Source organism: Physella acuta, unplaced genomic scaffold, assembly GCF_028476545.2.
Source record: "Physella acuta isolate Inbredline_101_S28 unplaced genomic scaffold, ASM2847654v3 ptg001019l, whole genome shotgun sequence".
Taxonomy (NCBI): Eukaryota; Metazoa; Mollusca; class Gastropoda; family Physidae; genus Physella; species Physella acuta.
In genome coordinates, this window is record NW_026732536.1 from 43,309 (window position 1) to 67,554 (window position 24,246).

Here is a 24,246-nt window from a genome sequence, read left to right on the forward strand (position 1 = left end):
TTTTTTAACGTTAAATATATCACAAATACGTGTAATGCAATTTTTTTAAAAATCTGCTTGTCAACGCGAATTCACGAAAAAACATTGCAACGAATGGAAATTAGGATGTGCGTTTTAAAAAGCAATTTAGTGTTGAAGTTTTAAAACAAACACACACACACACATACACACACACAAACACGCACTAACGCATACGCTAAATTTTCAATGACGAGAGTTGCAACGTCTAGGGACCAAGCACATGACTATCGATGTCCAACGCCTGTCCAGTGTCGATTACATTATACAACGTTAATAATAAGTGTTTAATAGGATAGTCACAGCCCTTCAGCGAATCACTGCTTCTAAATTTAGGAAATAAGTTTTTGTCAATACAAAATTTAACTCAACTTAGAAAGATTCTTATTTTGGTCTATGCAAACTAAAATACAATTTAACCTAAAATCTTTGTTTCAATTTTTATCTTTTATTATCCTCATATTAACTGTTTTGATTACTGTTTATGGCCATTCATCGTACATTTATTTCTAAGTTAAGCAAGTAGAAAATAATTTTTTTTAAATACGAAACACACTAAGGACTCTTCTATTTTTAGACTTCTTCGGGGGTCAACTAAATCTATTTCATTTACCTAAAGAATGACAGCTAAACCCAATCCTTGTCTTGATAAAAAGTCAAGATTCTTCTTTAAGGCCTAGTGATCTATTTAGCAGATGAAGTAGAGTTCACATGTTTCTTGACCTCGGCAAATGAAGGGATAATGTGGTCAGCACTATGCCCAGCTGCCTTTACTTTCACTAACGTGAGTTGGGTACCCATCAGCACTAAATGCTCAGGAACTTTCCACTGACTTGAACCCAGATTCGAACTCGAGACTTTCGGGTTAACAGTCAAGCGCTCCACCTCTAGACCAAGCCGTCCCATCCCTGTTTAGATAAGTCTTTGTAAAATAAAATAAAAACATGCATTTATTTTGTCTAGATATTTCTCAGAAGCTACGTACGGAGAACTCATACCCTCAATTCTCACCACAACCACACGTTAGGATGATGTAAACGTCCCTACCTCCCCCAGCAGGCACAGAACACAGCAGGATCCTAAAGTCTATCTCGACAAAATCTAGACAGCCATCACAAGACATTTAAAAAAAAATAAACATCATTTTAAAACTAACTATTGATGTTGGTTTGATTTCTAACGTTTGTATTGTTGTTAAACTTTTTAAATTTTTAAATTTATTTTTATTTAAAATTTGTTGACATTCGTCTGTTAGTTTTCATTTTCCAATTTGTTGTTGGTAAATTAGTCTTTATTTTTAGCTTTGGTATTGGCCAATTTGTTTTTATTTATTTATTTTGGTAAAATCATCTTACTTAAAATTCGCCGTTGACATTTGTAAAAATAAAAAAAAAAGATGTTTACAAAGATTTAAAGTGCCTTTCGCACGTTTCTCTCAGGAGAACCGCGGGAAAAGCGCGACAAGAGCGCGGGAAATCGGATTATCTTAAAACGTTTTCACGGGGAAAAAAATTTCTTCTTTCCTTTATTTTTTTTTTAACCACGGAGAATCAACACAACCCTGCTAGCACTCGCTGAACTCCAGTGCGATTAGTCTTGAAGAAAGCGGACGTACGAGAGAATCTTTCTCCCCGTCACTTGAACTATTCTGTTACCAAAATGGAAGGATTCGAATAGGAAAGACACACACAAAAAAAAACTGGAAACAAGTGGGGGAATGATACGTCATGTATACACTAATCCGCCGTTCTTTTGATAATTTTTTTGAACTTTCAATTCCGTGAGAAAGGGGGAGGGGTTCCTAGGTTGTAACGACGTTATAGCGATACCTTCTGGGTCGTAGAGCATGAAACCCCTTACGGGGCGGCACGTGTGTGTGTGTGGTAATGTCACCCCCCCCCCCCCACGTCACTACAACACCGTGACACTTGGTGCACTCGTAGGGTGCAACGAGTGCAGCACATCTATGACACTTTATTTACAGAATCCTCCCCCTCCCCCCTCCATCCGTTCCTTTTCTTTATTTTTTTTTTATCCTTTTATCGTGAAAAGACGAGTTGATTATAGTGTACGGATGGAGACCCCGCCCACTAATTGCAAAACTTGTAAAAAAAAAATTTACCACGTTAAAATTGCTAACGATATTCATTGAAGGTATCTGGGTAATGGCAATGGGGCGGAGAGCATTCTTAATAGTAAAAAGAGTCTATCGGAAATGGCAGTGAACTTGAACTTAAGAGAAAGATACGCGATGCGATGCTCAATAGCTTTGATGACTTGAAATAGATCTATGTAAAAAAATGTTACTCTAATTTTAAGATGAAACGAAAATAAAAACCAATCGATGGACAAGTGGACTACTTACTTTTTGTAATACGAATAGGAGGGTCGCTACATTCGTGGTTTTATAAGGCAGATGAAGTAGAGTTTGACCACTCCGTGGGTATATGTGTCGTGGTCTGTACTATGACCCATGGGCCCTTATGTTTAGGCTGGTAGCTCCCTATGTATGAGTAGTTTAAGGCTAGTTGCCATTTTTTTGCCAATCATGCAAAAATTTAAGACGTTCCTAAAAGAGGGGGCGCGGGTGAAGGTTTTATTAGGATATTCAATTTTTTTTTTGCTTGGATCGGATCTGAAGGGCGGTCGCAATAAATGAATATGGACGAGCGGGCGGTTATATGATAGAAATAACAGTGGTGTCATTGTAAATCTGATACTGGTCATGGCATATTGGACAGGTCAGGAAAAATGTTACGCAATAATCTTTAAAACAAATCATAGTTTATATTTTTTTTTAATTGAAAACAAACCAAAAAAATCATACCAGCTTAAAAACGGAAAAAAATAATTATTTTTGTTTGTAAATTGATTAAAAAAATAGTAGAACAACATACACCAATGACGAATTCGTTAAAACGGCACGCACATCAGCATCGAACAACCAACGTAACCCGACCCCAGCATCAGAAAGTCATTAGGCCGGTTTGCAAATCACGACACAGCTTGGGTTAAATGAACACTACCGGCAAAGAAGGGTTAATCGAACACTACAGGCAAAGTAGGGTTAATCGAACATTACAGGCAAAGTAGGGTTAATTGAAAACGAATGTCCAGACTCAGGTCCCTTGCTCCATTGTACCCAGTTCCGTTGTTGAACGAGGGATAAATATAAACAATCTTTTACAGTGAACTCACATTCCCTGTCTGTGCAATGTATTTTAATAGTGTGGTTCAGTCTTGTTGTTTGTCTTCCATACAGTTTAAACCCGCGGACGTGCCTGAAGTCGACTTTGAAAAATAAATGTAAACAAAGTGGTACCAATATTAAGGGGAAAACAACGTTTATGAAAGTTTGAAGTAGTTTTTTAGCGATGGAATTAATGTGGGGATTTAATTATTTTATCATTAATTTATTTTAAAAATCACTTTAATTTTTGTTTAATTAAATGCGTGGTGGGATGGTAGAGCGCACGACTGCTAACCCGAAAGTCTCGAGTTGGAATCCCGGGTTCGATTCTTAAAGAGGTCCCTGAGTCTACTCAGCTCTGATGGGTACCTGACTCACGGTAGGGGAATTAAAGGCGGCTGAGCATATTGCCGAAGTCTCAGAAATAGGCGAACCCTCATCTGCCTTATGCACTGGCTGGTTATTGAAATGAATTTTTAACTTTCAAAATCGAAACCTATCCACAGCTGTTGACAGTAAGTCTTTATGACAATATTTCCCGTCATTTTACAAGCATTTTAATTTTTTATATTTTTTTTTCTTTATTTTTTTTAATTATCTTTTTTATGTATATACACTCAGTAAAATTAGTTAATTAGAATAGTCTTACACTTGTATCTATATTTATTTACTGCATTGTTATCCCCACATAATTCCTCAAATTTTACCACCACAAAGCCCTGAAACGAAAAATGTAACAAAAAAAAACAAGAGAAACGGAACAAAACACAAATTCAAAATCCAAACACGGCCATTTTACCCCTCGCGAGTGTGTGCAAGTAGACAGGACTAGCCGTAGTAAAACCTGAACATTGTATCTAGGCACCGCAGCCTCCTGACGCGGTACGAGCAAATCCCATTCTACCACTAGCCGTCTGCTTTTATTCACACCTCCATGGAGTCCATTTAGACCCCCATGTTTCTCGCCATTGTTGCGGCGCTTTTCGGTAACTATCGTACACGGCGCTGAACAAATGACGTAGCGTGTGTCAATACTCCAATTCCGCAAGCAAATACTCTCCCTTTGTTCGTGCTGGTTACCGAACGTATATTCCATCTATGATAAAAATCTCTCCCCCCTTTTTATTTTATCCACTTTGTGTATCAAAAAGTTGACACAGGCGGTGGGTGGTCTCAATTAAATCGAGAAGAAAAAAATATCAAGATTAAACCAAGGGGCCGATACCCATCGCAGTTCATTATAAGAGTTACCGCCCGTGCTGAAAAGAGGTTATCTGTACATAAGGTGTGAGAAGCATAAAAAAAGTTTCAGCGCTGGTTAAGTCGTTTGTGCTTTCGCTAAATAGAAGGATTGTCAACAAAATTAATAATCCATTTTACTACCTCACTACGACGTCTATAGGCGACCCTGTTTTACGCCCTTTTTAAAAATAAAAACACCTTGTTTTTTGATTCATTGATTATTTTCACGCAATACATTGTTCCGTCAATTTTAAAATAAAAACTTTTTTACAATATAAACCACCGACAAAAGTGCCTTATTTGTCAAGACATGAAAACCCCCAACTCTTTGGTTGTTGGCAGTGATGAAGACTTGGAAGTTATACAGAGAACCTCAGAGCAAAAACAGGCTTCAAGTAATTTTAGACACATTTGGCTTCTAACAATCGCCATTTACATAATACAGAAAGAAAAAACAATATATATATATATATATATATATATATATATATATATATATATATATATATATATATATATATATATATATATATATATATATATATATATATATATATATATATATATATATATATATATGTATATATGTATATATATATATATATATATATATATATATATATATATATATATATATATATATATATATGTCAGTAAGTAGCGAGGTCGGGTGTCACCCGGTGCGGCACTTAATGTTGTCACCCCCCCAGAGGCGTAGCGACCCTTACCGGGGACAAACTTTCAAATTTTCGATTTGCACCCCCCACCCCCCCACCCCCTCAAGTTTTTCTCTATATATTTTGCTATTTTTTGCCTTGCTGTCACCCCCCTAAATGGTGTCACCCGGTGCGGTCCGCATCACCCCCACCTCGCTACGCCTCTGATGTATGTATATAATTATGATGCCTTTGCTAATGTAGGGCGAATATGGTTTTACTGAGGTGAGTTTGAGAAGTGTCGGCTGCCGATGATTGAGTGAATATAGTGCCTCCGATCACCGGAACCACTGCCGTCTATGTTAGGTACACGACGCCTTGTTTTAATTGCAGCAGTTAAGGCATGATCAGGTGGGGCGTGTGCCTCCCTCCCCCACATGATCAGGTGGGGTGTGTGCCTCCCCCCCCCCCACATGATCAGGTGGGGCGTGCCCTCCACCCTACATGATCAGGTGGGGTGTGTGCCCCCCCCCCCCCCCTTATGATCAGGTGGGTCGTGTGCCCCCCCCCCCCCCCCGCACACTTTGAGGTCCCGGCCCTGAAAACAGGTGCATGTCAACACGCCATCAGGGTGTGTGGGTGTGGGAGGGGGGGGGGTGGAGGGGCCCGCACGATGGAAGCGATTACACCATGGGAATTAAACTTAAACGTACTTTACATTTTTTCTTTCTTCGTGTTAATAGTTGCAGTGAAACTTAATGGGTGGGTTTTACCCTACTGGCGTTGGTAGCTTTGTGTGTGTTTGTGAGTTGTGTGTGTGTATGGGGAGGGGGGATCTAGAGAGTCGAGTGGGTACTTAGGGTGAATCATGAAGTAATACAGAGATCATGTTCAGGAAACTCCTGACATAAATGTCATAATTTTTTAAAACGCTTTTAAAAACAAAAACATAATTATGTAACTGATATAGATCTAATTAAATATTTGGTCGTACATTAATTCAATTTGATATCTTTGATTACGTTTTAGGGCAATCAACGACTACAGTTTAGATGAGTTTAAAGCTAAACAATGGCAAACAAAAGCTCGAATGCGATAAAATAAATAGAAAAAAAAGTTAGAAAGATGAATAGAGATAATTTTACATTCATGAGTTTATTCGTTGTGCGAATCTGTTTGTAATAACAATATTTCAAAGATTAATTCTTAAATTTAAATGTTATTTTTATCTAAATATTTATTTCTATTTTTTTTCTCCATGGAATTAGGGTAATATATTAAACCGTGTTTGAAATTCTTTAAAAAAATAAGTTGAACGTTTAAAGGGCAACAACCCAATATTTATTTTCCTACCAGAGCTTTTTTCTTGCTGTGCCGTTCACACCAAAACCTCTCTCATTGCTGTACATGCCGTTTGAACGTAAATTTCAACCTAATAACCAAGTAAATAATTAAATAAAGATTATGTCGTCATGTATTTTAAAGAAAGGTTTAATAAACCTTTAAAACACATAGAAGATTGGACAAAAAGCAGATTTCTTTATAATTCAATTGTTTGTTATTTTTTACTACCAGGTTGGAGGATATTGGCATTATTGGCTCTGTAAGCAATCTTTATAAATTTATTGTTCAACATTTTCAGGGTTTAATAAAAATAAAATTGTAATTAGACGTTTGTATTAGATCTGTGTATAAGTAAACCACCTTAAATGAATAAAAGTAGGCTACAAGTAAGAAGAAAGAAGTAATTCTATTGCAAATCTGTATCAGTCCTCACAAGCCGATGATGAAAACTGTAATACTAAATAGTAAAGCGAGCAAGCAAGCAAACAACTGACGCTGTAAATTACATGTCTGAGGCGGGGAAAATAAAAACATAAAAAAAAGTTTGATGTTCAGTGTTTTTGTGTAATGGAATGAAAGATATGTTGTTAAAATAAGTGAGACACAGCAGTTCAGCTGGTAACGTGGTTTTTACCAGGTCTCACTGTCTCACTTATTCTGACAACTGGGTAGTTAGGTCTCACTACCAGAAAGTCAGGTCTCACTATTGAGGGGCATGGTCTCACACCTGGGTGGTTAGGACTCACTACACGACAGTTAGGTCTCACTATTGAGTAGTTAGGGCTCACTGCTAGATAGTTAGGTCTCACTGCTAGATAGTTGGGCCTCACGACTTGGTAGTTATGTTTCACTTCTGTGTAATTAAGTCTTACTACTGGGTAGTTAGGTCTCACTACTAGGTAGTTAGGTCTCACTACTAGGTAGTTAGGTCTCACTATTAGGTAGTTAGGTCTCGCTACTAGGTAGTTAGGTCTCACTACTAGGTAGTAGGGTCTCACTACTAGGTAGTTAGGTCTCACTATTGGGTAGTTAGGTCTCGCTACTAGGTAGTTAGGTCTCGCTTCTAGGTAGTTAGGTCTCACTACTAGTTAGTTAGGTCTCGCTACTAGGTAGTTAGGTCTCACTACTAGTTAGTTAGGTCTCGCTATTATGTACTTAGGTCTCGCTACTTGTTAGTTAGGTCTCACTACTAGGTAGTTAAGTCTCACTATTAGGTAGTTAGGTCTCGCTACTTGGTAGTTAGGTCTCACTACTGGGTAGTTAGGTCTCGCGACTTGGTAGTTAGGTCTCACTGCTAGGTAGTTAGGTCTCACTACTGGGTAGTTAGGTCTCGCTACTAGTTAGTTAGGTCTCACAACGGGGTAGTGTCTCACCACGTCTCACCACTGCTGATCACCACAGTGAACAACTGACATTAACCTACGACTGAACACACTCCAAGTTTAGGCCATCGGTTTTCTATATACAGTAAGAACAAGAAAGACTAAGCTAAGATCCAACTATCAAGATAGTTTTCAAAAAAAAATAATATTAAAATATGACGTTACCAAATTGAAATGTTATTTCAAAATTTAAATATTTTTTTCTAATTGTATTTTCTGTCTTTAATTACATTTTGTGTTGAACTGTTTGTATTAATATTTAAATTTGAAATTTTTTTTTTTGTAAAATGATATTTTGAAAACAAAGCAATTTTGTTTTTATATTAGTTGCTTTTTTAACACTGTTAATTATAGATAAAATCATTTGTTTTTAACAATCACGTTTTTTTTTTCAACTTTAATGATGCTCTTTTATTATTTCAGTGGGTTTTTTTTTGTTTTTTTTTTTATAATTTCTAATTCAGTTTGATTTTATCACTTTAATTAAAATCCATACAACATTTTTGTTGAATAGAATTTTTTAAAATATTTCTGATACAGGCTCATATTTAAAAGTTTAATTAATATCCTTAATCATCACATATTTTTAATGAACAGATTTTTTTTAATATCTGATACGGGCTCATATTTAAAAGTTTAATTAATATCCTTAATCATCACATATTTTTAATGAACAGATTTTTTTTAATGTCTGATACGGGCTCATATTTTAAAAGTTTAATTAAAATCCTTAATCATCACATATTTTTAATGAACAGAATTTTTTTAATGTCTGATACGGGCTCATATTTTAAAAGTTTAATTAATATCCTTAATCATCACATATTTTTTATTGAATAAAACTTTTGACATTTCTGATAAAGGCTCATATTAATTAATATCCATAATCATAACATATTTTCGTGTGAAAAGAATTTAAGAAAAAAAAAATCAAAAATGTGTTTCTAGTATCAGGTGCTTAGACCGGTCCTTAATGGTCGCATGAATCAGATTTCACACGCTTGGAATGTTAGCATAAAGCCGGAGACCCAACATCTCATTTAGCCGGCATTGTTTCTGGAGAGGTGCCTCATGTTGGGCGATCCCTTTCCCCACACTTCCGCCCGTCCCCTTCAGAACGTCAAGCAAGTGCCCTCCTACTGACATCAGGAAAAGGCAGCCAAAACACGGGCAGGACCGGGGGGTCCGGGAAGGGGGTCGGGGCAGGGGGTCCGAGTGATACCGTGATCAAACAAGGCGTAGTGTTAATTAGAGAAGGGTTTAAATGTGCTATGATTAACTTGATAGTCGGCTCGCGAGCCCAAATCGCGTCCGCTGAAGAGGGATTGTTTCGTCGAAAAATTCATTGTAGCCCATAAAAGCAATTTTCTTTTTTTGTGTTGTTTTGTTTGTTTTATCGGCGAGATAATGAAAGATGGAGCTATGGGGGGGGGGGGGGGGGGGATAATCTTTTCAGGAGTTTGTTAAAAAGTTGGAGTATGGGAATATGCACGATGATGCTTTTGAGAAAACAAAATATGAAGATTCGAATAAAAGATGTACATCTAAATAATAATATAAAAATAATGTATTAACTATTATTGATAAAAAATTCAAATTAATTAAATTGAATGAAAAATGAAAGAATTATAATATGAGATGTGAGTTCCTATGGTAGATAAATGACAGAGATATTAAAGGAAAGGTTTTGATATAATTAGATTCCATATTGTTCTTAAACGTATTGTGTTTTCACATGGCAAAAGGATATTTTTAAATTCACATAGTCTGGGGGATGGCTAAATGTGATTTTACACAATAAATACATGTAATGTGTTTTTAAGTAGTACGCATCCCTACTTGATTTATATATTTATATATATATATATATATATATATATATATATATATATATATATATATATACAGAGAGAGAAAGAGAGAGAGAAAGAGAGAGACATGGAAACATTAATATATTTTCACATAGTAAAGTATGTAGAATTCTACATCACATAAAATGTATACATGAAAGAGGTGTATAGGCAGGCTATCATAAACAGCCATCAGTTCAGATATTAAGCTGAGTATTTCGCATCCTGCACAGTAAAAGAAAACAGGAAGAAAATAGAAAAATATTTGGTGAGTTCACATAGTAAGTATAGGTGTGTGGACAATTTTTGCAGTAAACATTTATAGAAAATTTTTACAAGGCATCCATCTAAGAGATTCTTAAATCTTCTTTTAAATTTAAAAATATTACAAAACTAACTAAAATCAAAATACAGCATTTAGATCTAGATATAGATCTAGTTCTTTTTACACTTACATTTAAAAAAAAAAGACAAACTCTAGCTTATTAAAACAAGATGAACTGGAAACCAAACAACCAAGACACCCCTATTTCCCGACTCACACAGGACCTGCCACCCCTATTTCCCGACTCACACAAGACCTACCACCCCTATGGCGTGGACCGGCCCATCCGGCTGTAAGAATGAACGCGAGGCCAGCCTTGTTATTGATCTCATATTTAAAGGCGTGGCTTCGGTTTCTTCGGAGATTTGTCTAAAGATGATGTTCTGTGTGTGGCCAGTTTTTTTGTGTGGGGCCATTTAGATGATGAAGGTCAGACTAAATCACAAGACATTTATCAGATATGGACAAAAGTATCTCAAGACAAACTATCTCAGACTATATATCCCAGACAAAATATCTTAAGGACAAAATTTCTCAGGAAAAAACCTCAAGACAAAGTATCTCAGAAAAGATATTTCAGAATAAATTTTTCAGACAAAATATCTCACAACAAAATATTTACGACTGTTTAAAAAACAAACAAACAAAATGCATAGGTTGTCTTTCTACAGAAAACATTTTTTTTCAAGTAATCTTGATTGATTATTAATTTTACAATTAATAGCGTAATATATGTTAAATAATCAACAATTAGCTTAAACTTTAAACTCATTTTCTCAGAGATCATCTATCCTAAGATCATGTGTTGTACCGATTGTTTTATTTAACAACAAAACACTAAATAGTTGTGAAATGGAAAGTTATACTAAACTTTAAAAAAAAAAATTTAATCTAAAATCTTAATTTTTGTTTTTTAATTAAGTTTCAGTAAATAACTTTTTTATTTAAATTTATCAGCATAAAATATATAATTTACAAAATGATAACGTTCATATAAAAAGGCTACAAAAATACAAAAGACTTGAAAAATGCATCTACTGTTATTTCCATCATACCAAAAACAGTTATAACAATATATACTAAATATATTCAATATAACACCAAAAACATGTAGGCGTATAAGGGAAGTGGGATGATATATAAAAGTATGTATCTTTATATATATTATGTAAGTATGTATTTCCCAGTTGATATTTCTTACTCTCATCTTTACTTAATGTCAATTAATGATGTAATTATCATTGTAATCATTGACCGGTTATTGATAATTGACATGAGCTTTCTTGAAGTTTGCCTCCTCTTATGGTTGGTGGCCCTGTTTGGGCCATCCTACCTCCTACCTAGTCAGACAGGTGGTTAACTGTCTTTGTTTGGGCCACCCTAGGCCCCTTGTGGACCAGCCTAAGCCCTGTATGGGTCACCCTAGACCCTTTTTGGTCCACACTAGGCCCCTCGTGGACCAGCCTAGGCCACCTTGTGGGCCACCCTAAGCCATCCGTGGGCCACCTTAGGCCCTGTGCGGACCACCCTAGGCCTTTGTGGGCCACCCCAGGCCCATCCGTGGGCCACCCTAGGCCCTGTGTGGGCCACCCTAGGCCCTGTGTGGGCCTCCCTAGGCCCTGTGTGGGCCACCCTAGGCCCTGTGTGGACCACCCTAGGCTCTTTGTGGGCCACCCTAGGCCCTGTGTGGGCCACCCTAGGCCCTGTGTGGACCACCCTAGGCTCTTTGTGGGCCACCCTAGGCCCTGTGTGGGCCACCCTAAGCATTGCGTACACTGTGTGGGCCACCCTAGGCCCTGTGTGGGCCACCCTAGGCCCTGTGTGGGCCACCCTAGGCCCTGTGTGGGCCACCCTAAGCATTGCGTGCACTGTGTGGGCCACCCTAGGCACTGCGTGCACTGTGTGGGCCACCCTTGGCCCTTGTGGGCCACCCTAGGCCCATCCTTGGGCCACCTTAGGCCCTATGTGGGCCCCCTACCTCTTACCCACTCATCACTGAGAGACAGTTCACGGAACTAAGCACTCCAAACGTTCATTCAAGACTCCAGCGTATACAAACTTTTTAAAGTAGGTGCATGACAGAGTTAATGGACCTGAGGCTAAAGGAGCAACAATGGGTTATCTACCCTTTCAATAATTCATCTTCACAAGGGTACTAGGACATATTTTTATCTTTAAATTCAATGCCATGTCAAAAATGTCTGGAGTGTGTGTGTGTGTGGGGGGGGGGGGGGGGTGTATAGTACTATAGTGTAAGCAAGGAGGGGGAGTAGACTTTCTAGAAGACACACGGAGTCCGAATGTTGATTTCGGGAAGACCAAAAAAAAAATCCCGTCTAGGCTAGAAGTTCTTTGAGCTGAGTCCGAGTCAAGAGCCTAGCATTGTGACTTAAGTCAAGAGCCTAGCATTTCTGACTTAAAAAACGTAGTTTAAGCCTTATCGCAAACACCCGCGTCAAATGGACCAGGTTTTGAAGTAGGGTGGGTGTATAATGGGGGATGGGGAGGGATGGGTGTTGGGTGGGTGTCTGGTGGGTAGGGTGGGGGTTAGTCTGGCGCCATTAGACTTGATCGTTTCAGTTTTCCTGCGGGTGAAACGGAATAAGTTTGTGTAAATAGGTGTCTAGTTTAGTTCGATGTTGGTGGTGTTGTGTCTGGTTGATGAAGTGGATAGGGTGTGCAGTTCATTATGTTGGTAGGCTGACAAAAAGGTACCTAAATTAATTCATTAATGGCTAGGTTCAAATAAAAAGGCATAAATGATCGTTGAGGAAGTGAATAATAAATACATTATGGAACATGGGGGAATAATACATAATGTTGAAGGAGTATAGCTTATTAATAGCTAGATTAAACTAAGACATAAACAATCTTTGTGAAAGTGAATAATAAATACATGTTAACACCCATGTTCCATAATATAGATATAGAAGCAGTAGAGTTCATCTAGTGAAGAAAGCGATTGAATGGGTGTTGTGGCCTGTATTCCCCCCCCCCCCCACCCCCCACCCCCCACCCCTGTCGACAACCCATAATTCTGTAGGGTAGAGACCTTCGGGTTGTAACTCGACCCCGCCCTTCCTGTTACATTACAACTTGAATAAGTCTCGCAGTTGTTGTCTTCCTATCTGGGTACGTCTGTTCACTATATCAGAGTTTCTTTCAGGCATTTCCTCTGTAGCACGTCTACCCGCTTCGTCCCCCAATGAAAATATGATTTATGTAGAAAATATATACTTTTACCGGTGTCCGCTCCACGCAAAATTTAGTCCGCCTTCCCGGAAATTTCAAATGTTAGCACCCCCCCCCCCCCCCCCGCCCCCCCCCCTTCGGAGAAAAAAAATTCTCTAAGAAACACTGAACCCTGCCCCTTCCCTCCCCGTTCACAACCCCACGGACATGGATTGACTTTTCACTCCCCTTGCCAGTCTTCCCTCAACTTTCATCTTCATACACGTCACTATCATCGTTATACAGGTGACGTAATCTACCTGTCACAACGGGTTGGGGTGGGAGGGGAGGGAGGGTGTGACTGGCCTTATTTTCCTAAAATCAACGGTTCCAATAGTGTTGATCTTTCAGGCACATTGTAGGCTGTGACGGGGTCCAAAGTTACTAAAACATGAAGGCCCTTTACAATTAGGTGAATACATTTGTAAACACATCCTCTACATATACCAGTTTAAGCTGTCGAGGCTGGTTTGTCTAACTACAAAACTATGTGTGGAGTTGTGGAGCTATTCAACAGTAGAGCAGATTCGAAGCGGCGAACTAGGTATGAACAGAGCGTGGATATCACTCAACCACCACGCCTCCATGCCCAACCGCTGCACTGCTGTTAAATGAACCAAAAAGCCAAAACCTTAACCTTAATGTGTACACAGATTTGCTACGAATTTCCATACAACGTTTATGCAGCTAAATTTAAACAATTCCTTTGAAGTCTTTTTAAGATGATTTCCATCCCACACCCTACCCACTTTCCAGCCCACAACCTACCCCTCCTCGACCCCCCCCCCCAGCCACACCCCCCCCCCCACGACACCCCCCCCCCCCTTTTCACACACACACACATCTACTTTCATAAGCTTAATTTTTCAAATACTGTCTATTTTTATTTTCGGTTTTAACTTTTTTTTTTTAAAGTTTCGTGTCAGATGTTAGCGTCAGGCCTGTCTGATCTTATAGGGCTGACTGGAGGTGGGGGGGGGGGTGTGGGAGGGGGATAATGTTGACACGGGTCCTCTCTAGTCGGGAGAGTGGGTCAACAGAGAGGGACTGTTAGATCTTTGTCACCTACATTAGAGGATGGGGCACAGTGCTGGGGAGGGCATCAAAGAGAGTGGGAGAGGTGGATGGGAGGGAGGGAGGGAGGAAAAGAGGAATGAGAGAGAAAGAGGAGGGAGAGAGAGGGAGAGAGAGATGGAAGGAAGGAGGGAAAGTGAGGGAGAGAAAGGGAGAGAGGATAGGGGAGTGAGAGATAGGGGAGTGAGGGAGAGGGTAAGGAGATAGAGAGAGTGAAAGAGCTGAGTTAGAAACAGATCTGTCTTTAGAAGTGAGAGGGGTGGATAATCGACGAGAGATAATCAGAGTTTCATCCAGGCATCTCTTCGCTCGAAAAAAATCTACCGCCCCCCCCCCCCCCCCCCGAACGAGATGGATTTCATATAGTAAACATACACTTTTACTAGTGTCTGCCCCCCCCCCCGAAAAATGTTGACACCGCCCCCCCCCCCCGAATATTTCAAAAGCCCCCCCCCCCCCCCCCGGAGAAAAATGTCTTGAAGAAACACTAGAGATAATGGGTGGGAGAGAGAGGGAAAAGACGAGATAGAGAGAGAGGAAGGAAGACAGGAAGAAAGAGGAATGGTGGGGGAGAAAGTAGGAGAGAGAGAAGAAAGAGACTGAAGAACAGAGAGATAAAAAACAATGTACATATATAAAGAATGGATAGTGAGACAGAAATGTTGAATTGCAGAAAAAAAATGCGTTCTTTGAATAACAACATAGTGAGATAATAAGGTAGTTGAAATTATACATTTTTTTTACTGGAAATAATGAGGTACACATGGGATATGAAAATAAGGAGATAGGAAAATAATAGTGAGATCGTGAGTTAAAGAGGGGAGTAAAATACTGGTGAGATAATACGATGGGGAGATAGTGAGATAAAACAGAGATTGGGAAAGGGAGAAGATTTAGAGAGTGGTAAAACCTAAAGTTAGAAATAGAGATTATATTGCTTGAAAGAAATACAGTTTGTAGATATACAAATGGAAAGCGATCATAGAATACTGATAAGAAGTTGGACATGTAAATTGAAAGGTGGCGTTAATGTAGAAATTAATGGTGCGTAATTTAGATAATATTATGCTAAAAGTGATAACATTTTAAATCCGTTCAAGGTATACATAAAAAAAAATTTAAACAAATTTGAATTAAACGTAGTATGAAGCCTAATTTCTTGTTTAATTTTTTTTTCTTTGTTAAATATTTAAAAACAAAAAAAAGAACAAAAAGTGTCTTGATTGTCTCCCTGTATGAAAAAAAAAAACTGCAAGGCCACATCGGCTGGGGATGGCTAGTCTCCCTTGGCGGGTCAACAGACCGATGTGTACCGAGGAGGTAGCGCCACAGCTACGGACAGTCCGGGCGTGTTTGCCCAGATCAACAGACCGGCCCTGCTTTTGGCCCGTCAACAACGACCCCCCCCCCCTCCCGGTGCCTCCCCCTCCCCCCCTGTCATGGCCATCATGGCCCCGTGTACGATGGCCACGGATGTCTAGAAATTCCTCGCCTCACAGGATGTTTATTTTCTCCAGGTCGGCTAAAAAAAAAATTTGTAGTGAATCGTGTGGGACTTGAACTGTCCTAGTCTGGTTGGGGACGCCTGTATGAGGGAGTGGACCACCCCCCAGTCTAACCCCCCCCCCCCTCCACCCCCCCTCCCCCGTGTTAGTTTATCGCACCTCTAAGACAGAGGATGACATGGCGACTTCAAGTTTAGAGAAAAAAAGGGTTGGAAAATTTTTCTGGACCGGAAATGGAAAACAGCTTCCGGTTTTAGAAGGAATGACAAGAGTGAAATGTCAACATGGGTGACATCTACAGATGTCATATATTATGAAATAGTGATAGTTGCAAAAAATGACATCTGCAGGTGCGACGTATCTGTTTAGGTGAGGTATCGGTAAGTGTGTTAAAAACACTGCAAGGGGTGACATAACTGTAAAAGTGATATCACTATACCATCACTGTAAAAGTGATATCACTATACCATCACTGTAAAGGTGATATCACTGCACCATCACTGTAAAGGTGATATCACTGTACCATCACTGTAAAGGTGATATCACTGTACCATCACTGTAAAGTTAATATCACTGCACCATCACTGTAAAGGTGACATCACTATACCACCACTGTATTGGTGACATCACTATACCATCACTGTATTGGTGACATCACTATACCACCACTGTATTGGTGACATCACTATACCATCATTGTATTGGTGACATCACTATACCATCACTGTAAAGGTGATATCACTGTACCATCATTGTATTGGTGACATCACTATACCATCATTGTAAAGGTGATATCACTATACCATCATTGTAAAGGTGACATCACTGCAATGGTGACATCACTGTAATGGTGACATCGCTAAAAGGGTGACATCGCTAAAAGGTGACAAGTCTTCCAGCGTGCCTGTCTTAATCCCCCTCATTAGAGCCGAGACTTTTCATCCAAAAAAAAACGTAATACGGTATTAAAATTCTTCATGTTTACAAAGGATTTGGATCATAAAAAATAATAATGAAGAACACAAGAATAATAAAAAAAAACATGATTTGTTGTTAGAATATTACGCGGGGGGGGGGGGGGGGGGTGAGAACGGGGAAAGGAGGGGGGAGTACACGACACACGCACATAATAACAGAGCACGGCTATGGAAAACTCTGGATAAGACTTTGATATGACGGGGAGGGAGTGGGGATAAAAAAAATAATAGACGATGTTAAAGTAAACTATTCCCGCGGTGTTAAGTAGACTGTGGACTAATTACTGAACATTTCTTAAACACGTGAAAAATATCACACAATGTTTACCCCCCACCCTGTCTGGGCTGGGAGTGGTGGTGGTGGTGGTGGGGGGGGGAGGGGGTAATCCCCTCTATCTGTGGTGCCTGCTAAGCTTCTGGAATTAGAGAGACGTGATGTTACAAAAGGAACAGCTTCTTTCATCTACCCCTAGATTTATAGACACTCCCGCACATTAGTACGAGTATCGTATCGAATTGTTTTTTTTGTTCGGGTGGTATCGCGGTTAAGGTTAGAGTTAGGAGTAGGTTTAGAGACGCGGATAATGTCCGATACAAGGGATAGGGTTAGAGTTGAAATCCCGGCTTGGATTAAGGTAAGGATTGAGAAACATAAAAACTCAGGAAGACCATGCTAGTATCGAATCGAATTGTGTTTTCTTTCCGGCGGTATCGCGGGTAAAGTTAGAGTTAGCAGTGGGGTTAGAGACGTTGATAATGTCGGATAAAGAGTCTTTGTTAGGATTAGATTTGGTTATTTTAGCTTGGACTATTGAAGCTAGAAAAATGCGATCAAAAATAATACAACGTCGACATGTGACGCCACTGAACCAGGGTTAGGACTTTCGCAGTGCCGGCGCCAGTTTATTTAGCGCCCTAGGCAAAACTTATTAAAACGCCCCCTTTCACACAAATTAATTACTAAAACATATGTATAAGAAAATAATTAATTAAAAGTGACATATTAATTTATTATCAATTGCATACACGTTATAAGTAGACATCAAAATCAAATTTTACTTGCCTCCTTCGTTGCAAAAGTTTGTACTAATGTATTCAATTCCAGTTTGCAAACTTAATCACATTCTATTGAAATAGTCCACGAATCCACTTTGTACTTTACGACATAGCCCCCCCCCCTTTAGAAAATTTTAAGTGCCCCCCCCCCCCCGACCACCTCCTTCCGGGAGAAAAAGTCTAGAAAAAAAACACTGAAAAAAAAGTTCTTGTAGTATTGGGCTCTCTGCAGCCCTCCCAAGGTGAGTTCCAAAACGGAACTTACCTGTTTTAAGCTTGGCTGTCTCAAGTTATAATTGTAAAATGTATATATTGTGTGATTATGTAACTTTTTTTTTTTTGAAAAATAAAAGGTTATAAATGTTATAGATTCCATTCCAACCTAAAATTGTAATAAGAAATTTGAAATGAATGTAAAGTTAAGAAACGAATTATCTCCCATTTGAAAAATAAAAAAAATAAAAAAATTTATTCAAGGGAAATAACTTACACAAGAATAGCTAAATAAACAAAGTGTAGCAAAGATATGTTTGAAAAAACAATAAAACGTTTTAAATTTCAGTACATAATAATTCTAACAAACCTTTTATATTATCTTTGTAACCTTGTAAAAACAATATATTTTACAAATTGAGCACTTAACTGTGGGTTTTCTTTGAAAATCTTAAAATCGTAGATATATTTTAACATAGTTCTATTCAATTACAAAGACTACCATAATTGTACAGTACTTTCACAACTAAATCCAAAGATATATTAATTTTGGATCTCCTAAAGAATGGGGCATCTTTCAATAATTCAAACATGAGTAACTATTTTAGACATTGCTAGAATTAAAAATTGATAAATAAAATTAAAATTTGGAAAAAACAAATTCTATGGTTAGTTATAAATTCCATTCCTATTTAATATTATATATTAACACTTTAAGAGTGGTAATATAGATTCCTAAAAAAACTAAAGATTGTTCAAATAGAGAACGCCTACCTTTCTTTGTAGTGTGTTCCGTACTGAATTGAAATTATCTAACTGACGATAAACTCGACTACTCGATATACTCTACTACATTCACTACACATCAAACTTCGATACCTAAACATAACTAGACTCGATGCTCCAGAACTACGAAACCAACCTGTTTAACTTCACCAAGCTCTACAAACGGTACTCCCAATCAACAACGATTTCACTGGACCTACTACTACACTTTAACAGTCAATATAATTGGATAACTTAATACCACAAGAATCGATACTCCCTAACTCCAGAACTACGATACTTCATCACCTGCATTCTCTTTTCTCTACTACCAATCAGATTCCACTAAACCCTCAACTACACGACAGCTAAATAAAAAATACGACACTTTAACACTTCGATACTTTATACCTACGAAACCATATCAGCAACAGCCTTACGCCGTTACTCCCAAATCTAAACTATTCATCAAAACATACTAAACAAGTACAATACTTTGAACACCCCGTCATTACAAAACTCTATACACCAGGACAGATTTCTAATCGAAAGTCGGAGAAAACGAGACTTACAAGCCCTGTTAAAATCAGATAATTACGAACTTATTTAATTGTTTTCTACATCAATTATGTGACACCAAATTAAAAAGGCTAAGTGACTGGTAAAAAGCGCCCCGACTTTTCCAAATTAGGGAGGTGGTGTTGCATTTTCACCATCGCGACTAAATATAGGCCTATATAGACCTGATTTTGGGGTGGGGGTGCAAAATTGATAGTTCGTCCTGGGCGCCGAAATAGATCGCTACTCCTTTATAAAAGTTATTAATTATTAGGTACTTTTTGATAATAGCGATTAAACCTTTTTGCGCCCCTCTAGGGATGGCGCCCTACGCGACTGCCTAGTTCGCCTTATAGGTAGCGCCGGCCCTGGTGAAGGTTAAACTCCAAGCAAATCAAAACATTGAATACACCTTGCAAATTACTTATTAGGATCAATCAAATCTATTCATTGTTTGTTATTATAATTATTTCTACCGCACTATTATTATTGTCGTTTTTTTTTTTTTGTTGTTTTTTTTTGTTTGTTTTTTTTTGTTGTTTTTTTTTTTAAATTTTACTCCAATAGAAACTGAAATGAAACAAATTGAAGAAGGACGAGGGGGGGGGGGGGGAATTGGTTGGGTGGGGACCGATTACCCTAGTAAAACATGGGCCGGGCAAGATGACGTCGCGCCCAGCCGGTGGACAGATACAATTTGCTCGGACAATAATAACATTTGTCTCCGGCCGGCGAGCAAATTGAACCGGCACAAACCGGTCTCGGTGTGGCCGGCCGGCCGGTCGCATGTATGTTCTCGCACGGGGGGTAAATGAGACACAAGATTAAGGAAAGACAAACGCTGGTGGTGGCGCCCCTACAAACAACGGCGCCCCCCACACTCCACACAGTGTCGCCCCAACAAATAGATAGGGTGAATGGCAACAAGGAGTCACATATTTAACGCGATCTGTTGGCGAAGTCAATGGCGATTCGTGTTTTTTTTGTGTTTTCGTTCGGTTTATTAAGTCGTGTTAATTAATTATTTTTTTCTCTTTGGCGCTTTGGAGTGTAATGCAAAGCGATGGCGGTAGTAGTTATGTGCGTGTGGTGAGGGGAAATGTGTGAACGGTGTGTGTGGGGTGAAGTAGAGTAAATAGTGTGCATACTGTAGTGAGACCGTGTGTGTTGATGTTATACGGAGTGAAGTAGTGAGGCAAGGTAAGCGACTGGTCGAGCGATAGCGGGTGTGTTGTGGCTTAGATAACGAGGAAACGGGTAACAGAAAGATGCGCAAACGGAAAAATGCGCAAAAAAAAAACATGCTCACAAAAATGTGCGCAAGGCAATTTATTTTCTTGAAGTGGAACAGTTAAAGACGTTAGTAAAATGTTTTCCCAAGAACTATGACAAAATTAAAGAGTAGTAGAGCTTGTGTGGACTCAGAGACTTTCTACGGACTTCAACCTGGATTCGAACTCGAGTCGCATGCCCTCCTATTCGACCACGCTGTCTTATATATATATATATATATATATATATATATATATATATATATATATATAAAATCACATACTGACGTCATCGATTACTACACTTGTGTGAGGTCTCATATAATAACTCAACAGACAATGAGTACTGATCTTCGGGGACCCACCTCGGTCGCCGAGACCAAGTCCCTTGAGCCGTCTACCAGTCCCTTGAGCTGTCCACCAGTCCCTTGAGCCGTCCACCAGTCCCTTGAGCCGTCCATCAGTCCCTTGAGCCGTCCATTATGGCGTCACCACTAGCGCGTGCCGAGGGGGGTATGTCGGCTGGTGCTTCTTAGAAAAAAAAATTTCCGAGGTTACAATATTTTCTTTTCTCTCTCTCTCTCTCTCTCTCTCTCAGCGTTGGTCCGATTGAAGAAAATCACTTTACGTTTGAATGGATAGTAATCACGATCACAATCCGACCCCGGCATTCCTCAATGCAAATACTTGTACCATCGTACGAACAATTGAGCTCTTTAAGTGTGGCGGATCATTTCCTTAAGAAGCTGAACGCGTTTAGGTTTAAAAAAAATTTGAAAGAGAAAAAAAAAGTCTGAAAAGATGAGAGTAAAGGCACAAGGGGACAAGACTCCGCTGGGGGAGGGGGGGGGGGAGTGAAGGGAAAAGGGAGGGGGTCATGGGTAATGAAAAGAAATAATTTTTATCCTTTCGATCCTTAGAAGTATGACATTACGACGGCAGAGCAGATGTGACACACATCTCAACAACCGCTTTGTCCTTCCCCCCCCCCTTCAACCCCCCCCCCCCCCCTCACCCTTCTTACTCCCGTTTTTTTTTCTACTTCGTGTAAAACTGCCCGAGTAGGAATGACGTAACGAGCCAACAATTATTGATGACGTTGTACACCGGTTCTGTCGACGTCCGCCCCCTCCCTTCACCCCCAACGTTCTTTTATCTCCGTGAGTCGCTTTTTTTACATTGAAATGGGAGGACGATTGAGACAGAAATGTAAACAGACAACTTTCCACGACTGGCACCCCCCCACCCCCACACCCCCCACACCCCCACGGAGTTGATTGAAAATTCTCCCCCGGCCCATTAGCATTGTAAAGCGAGCAAACAGTGGAACCTGGCCCTGTTCCGACTCGGATCGCGGCCATTATTCAATTTATACCCGTTTGTCATTTGCAAAGGGAAAGAACTCGTTTAAAATTAAGCCCTACAAAAGAATGTAGCGGATCCCGCCCTCTGAAGTTTAACTTTCAACGAGCGACTTTTGGAAAAAAAAAAAAAAAAAAAAAAAAAACAAGCTTTATAATAGGTGGCGCTGTTCGGCTCTTAATTAAAACCTAAGGTAGATTTTAGCATCCACTACCCATCGCTCTTCAACAACGGCGTATAAAGTAACACGGCAAACAGAGGGAGAAAAAATATAACGAAAGGTCCCTAAAGACACTTTAAACGTACGGTATCATTGTCGAGAGCGTTAAAACATCTAAATATAAAACTAACTACAAAATGCAAATCCTGAAGAGAAAAAAAAACGACAAAGTCAACAAATTCTTGTTTGAAAGCTAGCGTACTTCTCCGCCATCAAAGTTAAAATATTTTTATTTACTAATTCGTTCATGTCGCAATGATTAATCCTTTAATTTTTTTTAAAGTAATTAAGCCACCAAATTATCCCGGCATGGTGTAATGTAAAACTTGGTTTGGACTGAAATCTTTGTACCTTGATGAAGTAGAAAATGACTTTTACAAGCTTTTAGCCTGTTTACAAATCTGATTACTTTTAAAACAATCAGGTTTTTAAAAAGAAATTCTTTGAACTTAGTTTGTTCGATTCCGATGATAAAATTAAGGTAGACCAGTATTTCACTCTGTAGGTTTCGTTCGGGATTTAACATAAAAAAATTTAACGGGATTAAAAAGTAGGAAACAAACAACACAGTAAAATAGTTGAAAAAATGTTGGGTAGAAAATATTATGAACCACCTTAGATGCTATACAACCCACACATACTACGTTATCTTCTTTTTCTCATCCGTTCTAAATTATTGTTGGACGGGATTTCCTCTAACACAATTAAGTATCACGTGTCGACATGTTATGCGCCATATACGTCGGTGCCTCGATATTCAGCCTGCTTTTCTTTTTTAAATTTACTTCCATAGCCTTTGTCCATCCTAGTACAAACTACAAGACAGCGCTTGTTTGATTTTAGAGTTGTTTTTTTTTCCCTATATCACCTTATCGGTGCTGGTATTCGAACTCGGGACCTCTCAGTTTAGAACACGAGCTTCACCAACCCGACCATGTCTACCGCTCTAATAAGGCTTGTCGAGTGTCTTCTTTAAGTCTGGAAACCATTCTGTCTGTCTGTACGTCAGCAAGCTGTCTCAGCCTAGATCCACATTTGGGACTAAGGAGGTTTTTGTTAAATTTGCGATGGGAATTAATTTGCGTGTTCAAACTACGCCATAATTCGACAACATATTAATCACATTAACATGAGATATATTATCTAATTAATTAAGGCGTAATGATACACCGTGAAAGTAGATAATTCTACCAAACACACGTATTTAACCACCTCGGTAATAGCACTGTATTCATATTTTATACATTCACACTATCCGATAAATGTAATGTAGATTAAGCTGGAATATTAAGCAATATTGGATTAAGATAAGCTAATAGACTTAACGGATTAACCTCAAAAAGAAAAGAGTATTGTGCTACACTCGGCATCGCCGCCCATCTTTGCACAGGTAAAATCAATATCGTGTTTTGTTGCTGGTCAACCGTTCACACCTAGAGATGTGGTACCGGCAACATTGAACAGAATTCCATGGGCGTGAGTCTGTATGACCTCACTGAATAAATACGCACACACACACACACAGACATACACACACACACACACACACACATATATATATATATATATATATATATATATATATATATATATATATATATATATATATATATATATGTATACTATATGCATGCGAAATCTTCATAAAAAGATTTTAAATAAACCGGGGGTGATCTCCCCTAAACTTTCTCGAATATTCTTATATAACTTGGAATATAGACATGATTTTTGATTACTTAAACTTTTAAAAATAGAATAGAATCTCATTAAAAAAGTACCCTATAAAGTACCCTATAAATTTACATGCGTTTGAGAAATCGGAAATAGCGTAAATTAGTACTTCCGGTCAACGGAAAATACTCAAAATTTTATAGAAGGTAGAGAATTTGATCTTTTACTTACATGTGAAATTTCATTTATCTATCTGAAATAGTACTCAAGTTATAGGCTTTTTAAAAATTCAAAGTAGAAAAAGTACCACTTCCGGTTATCGGAAATCGCTCAAAA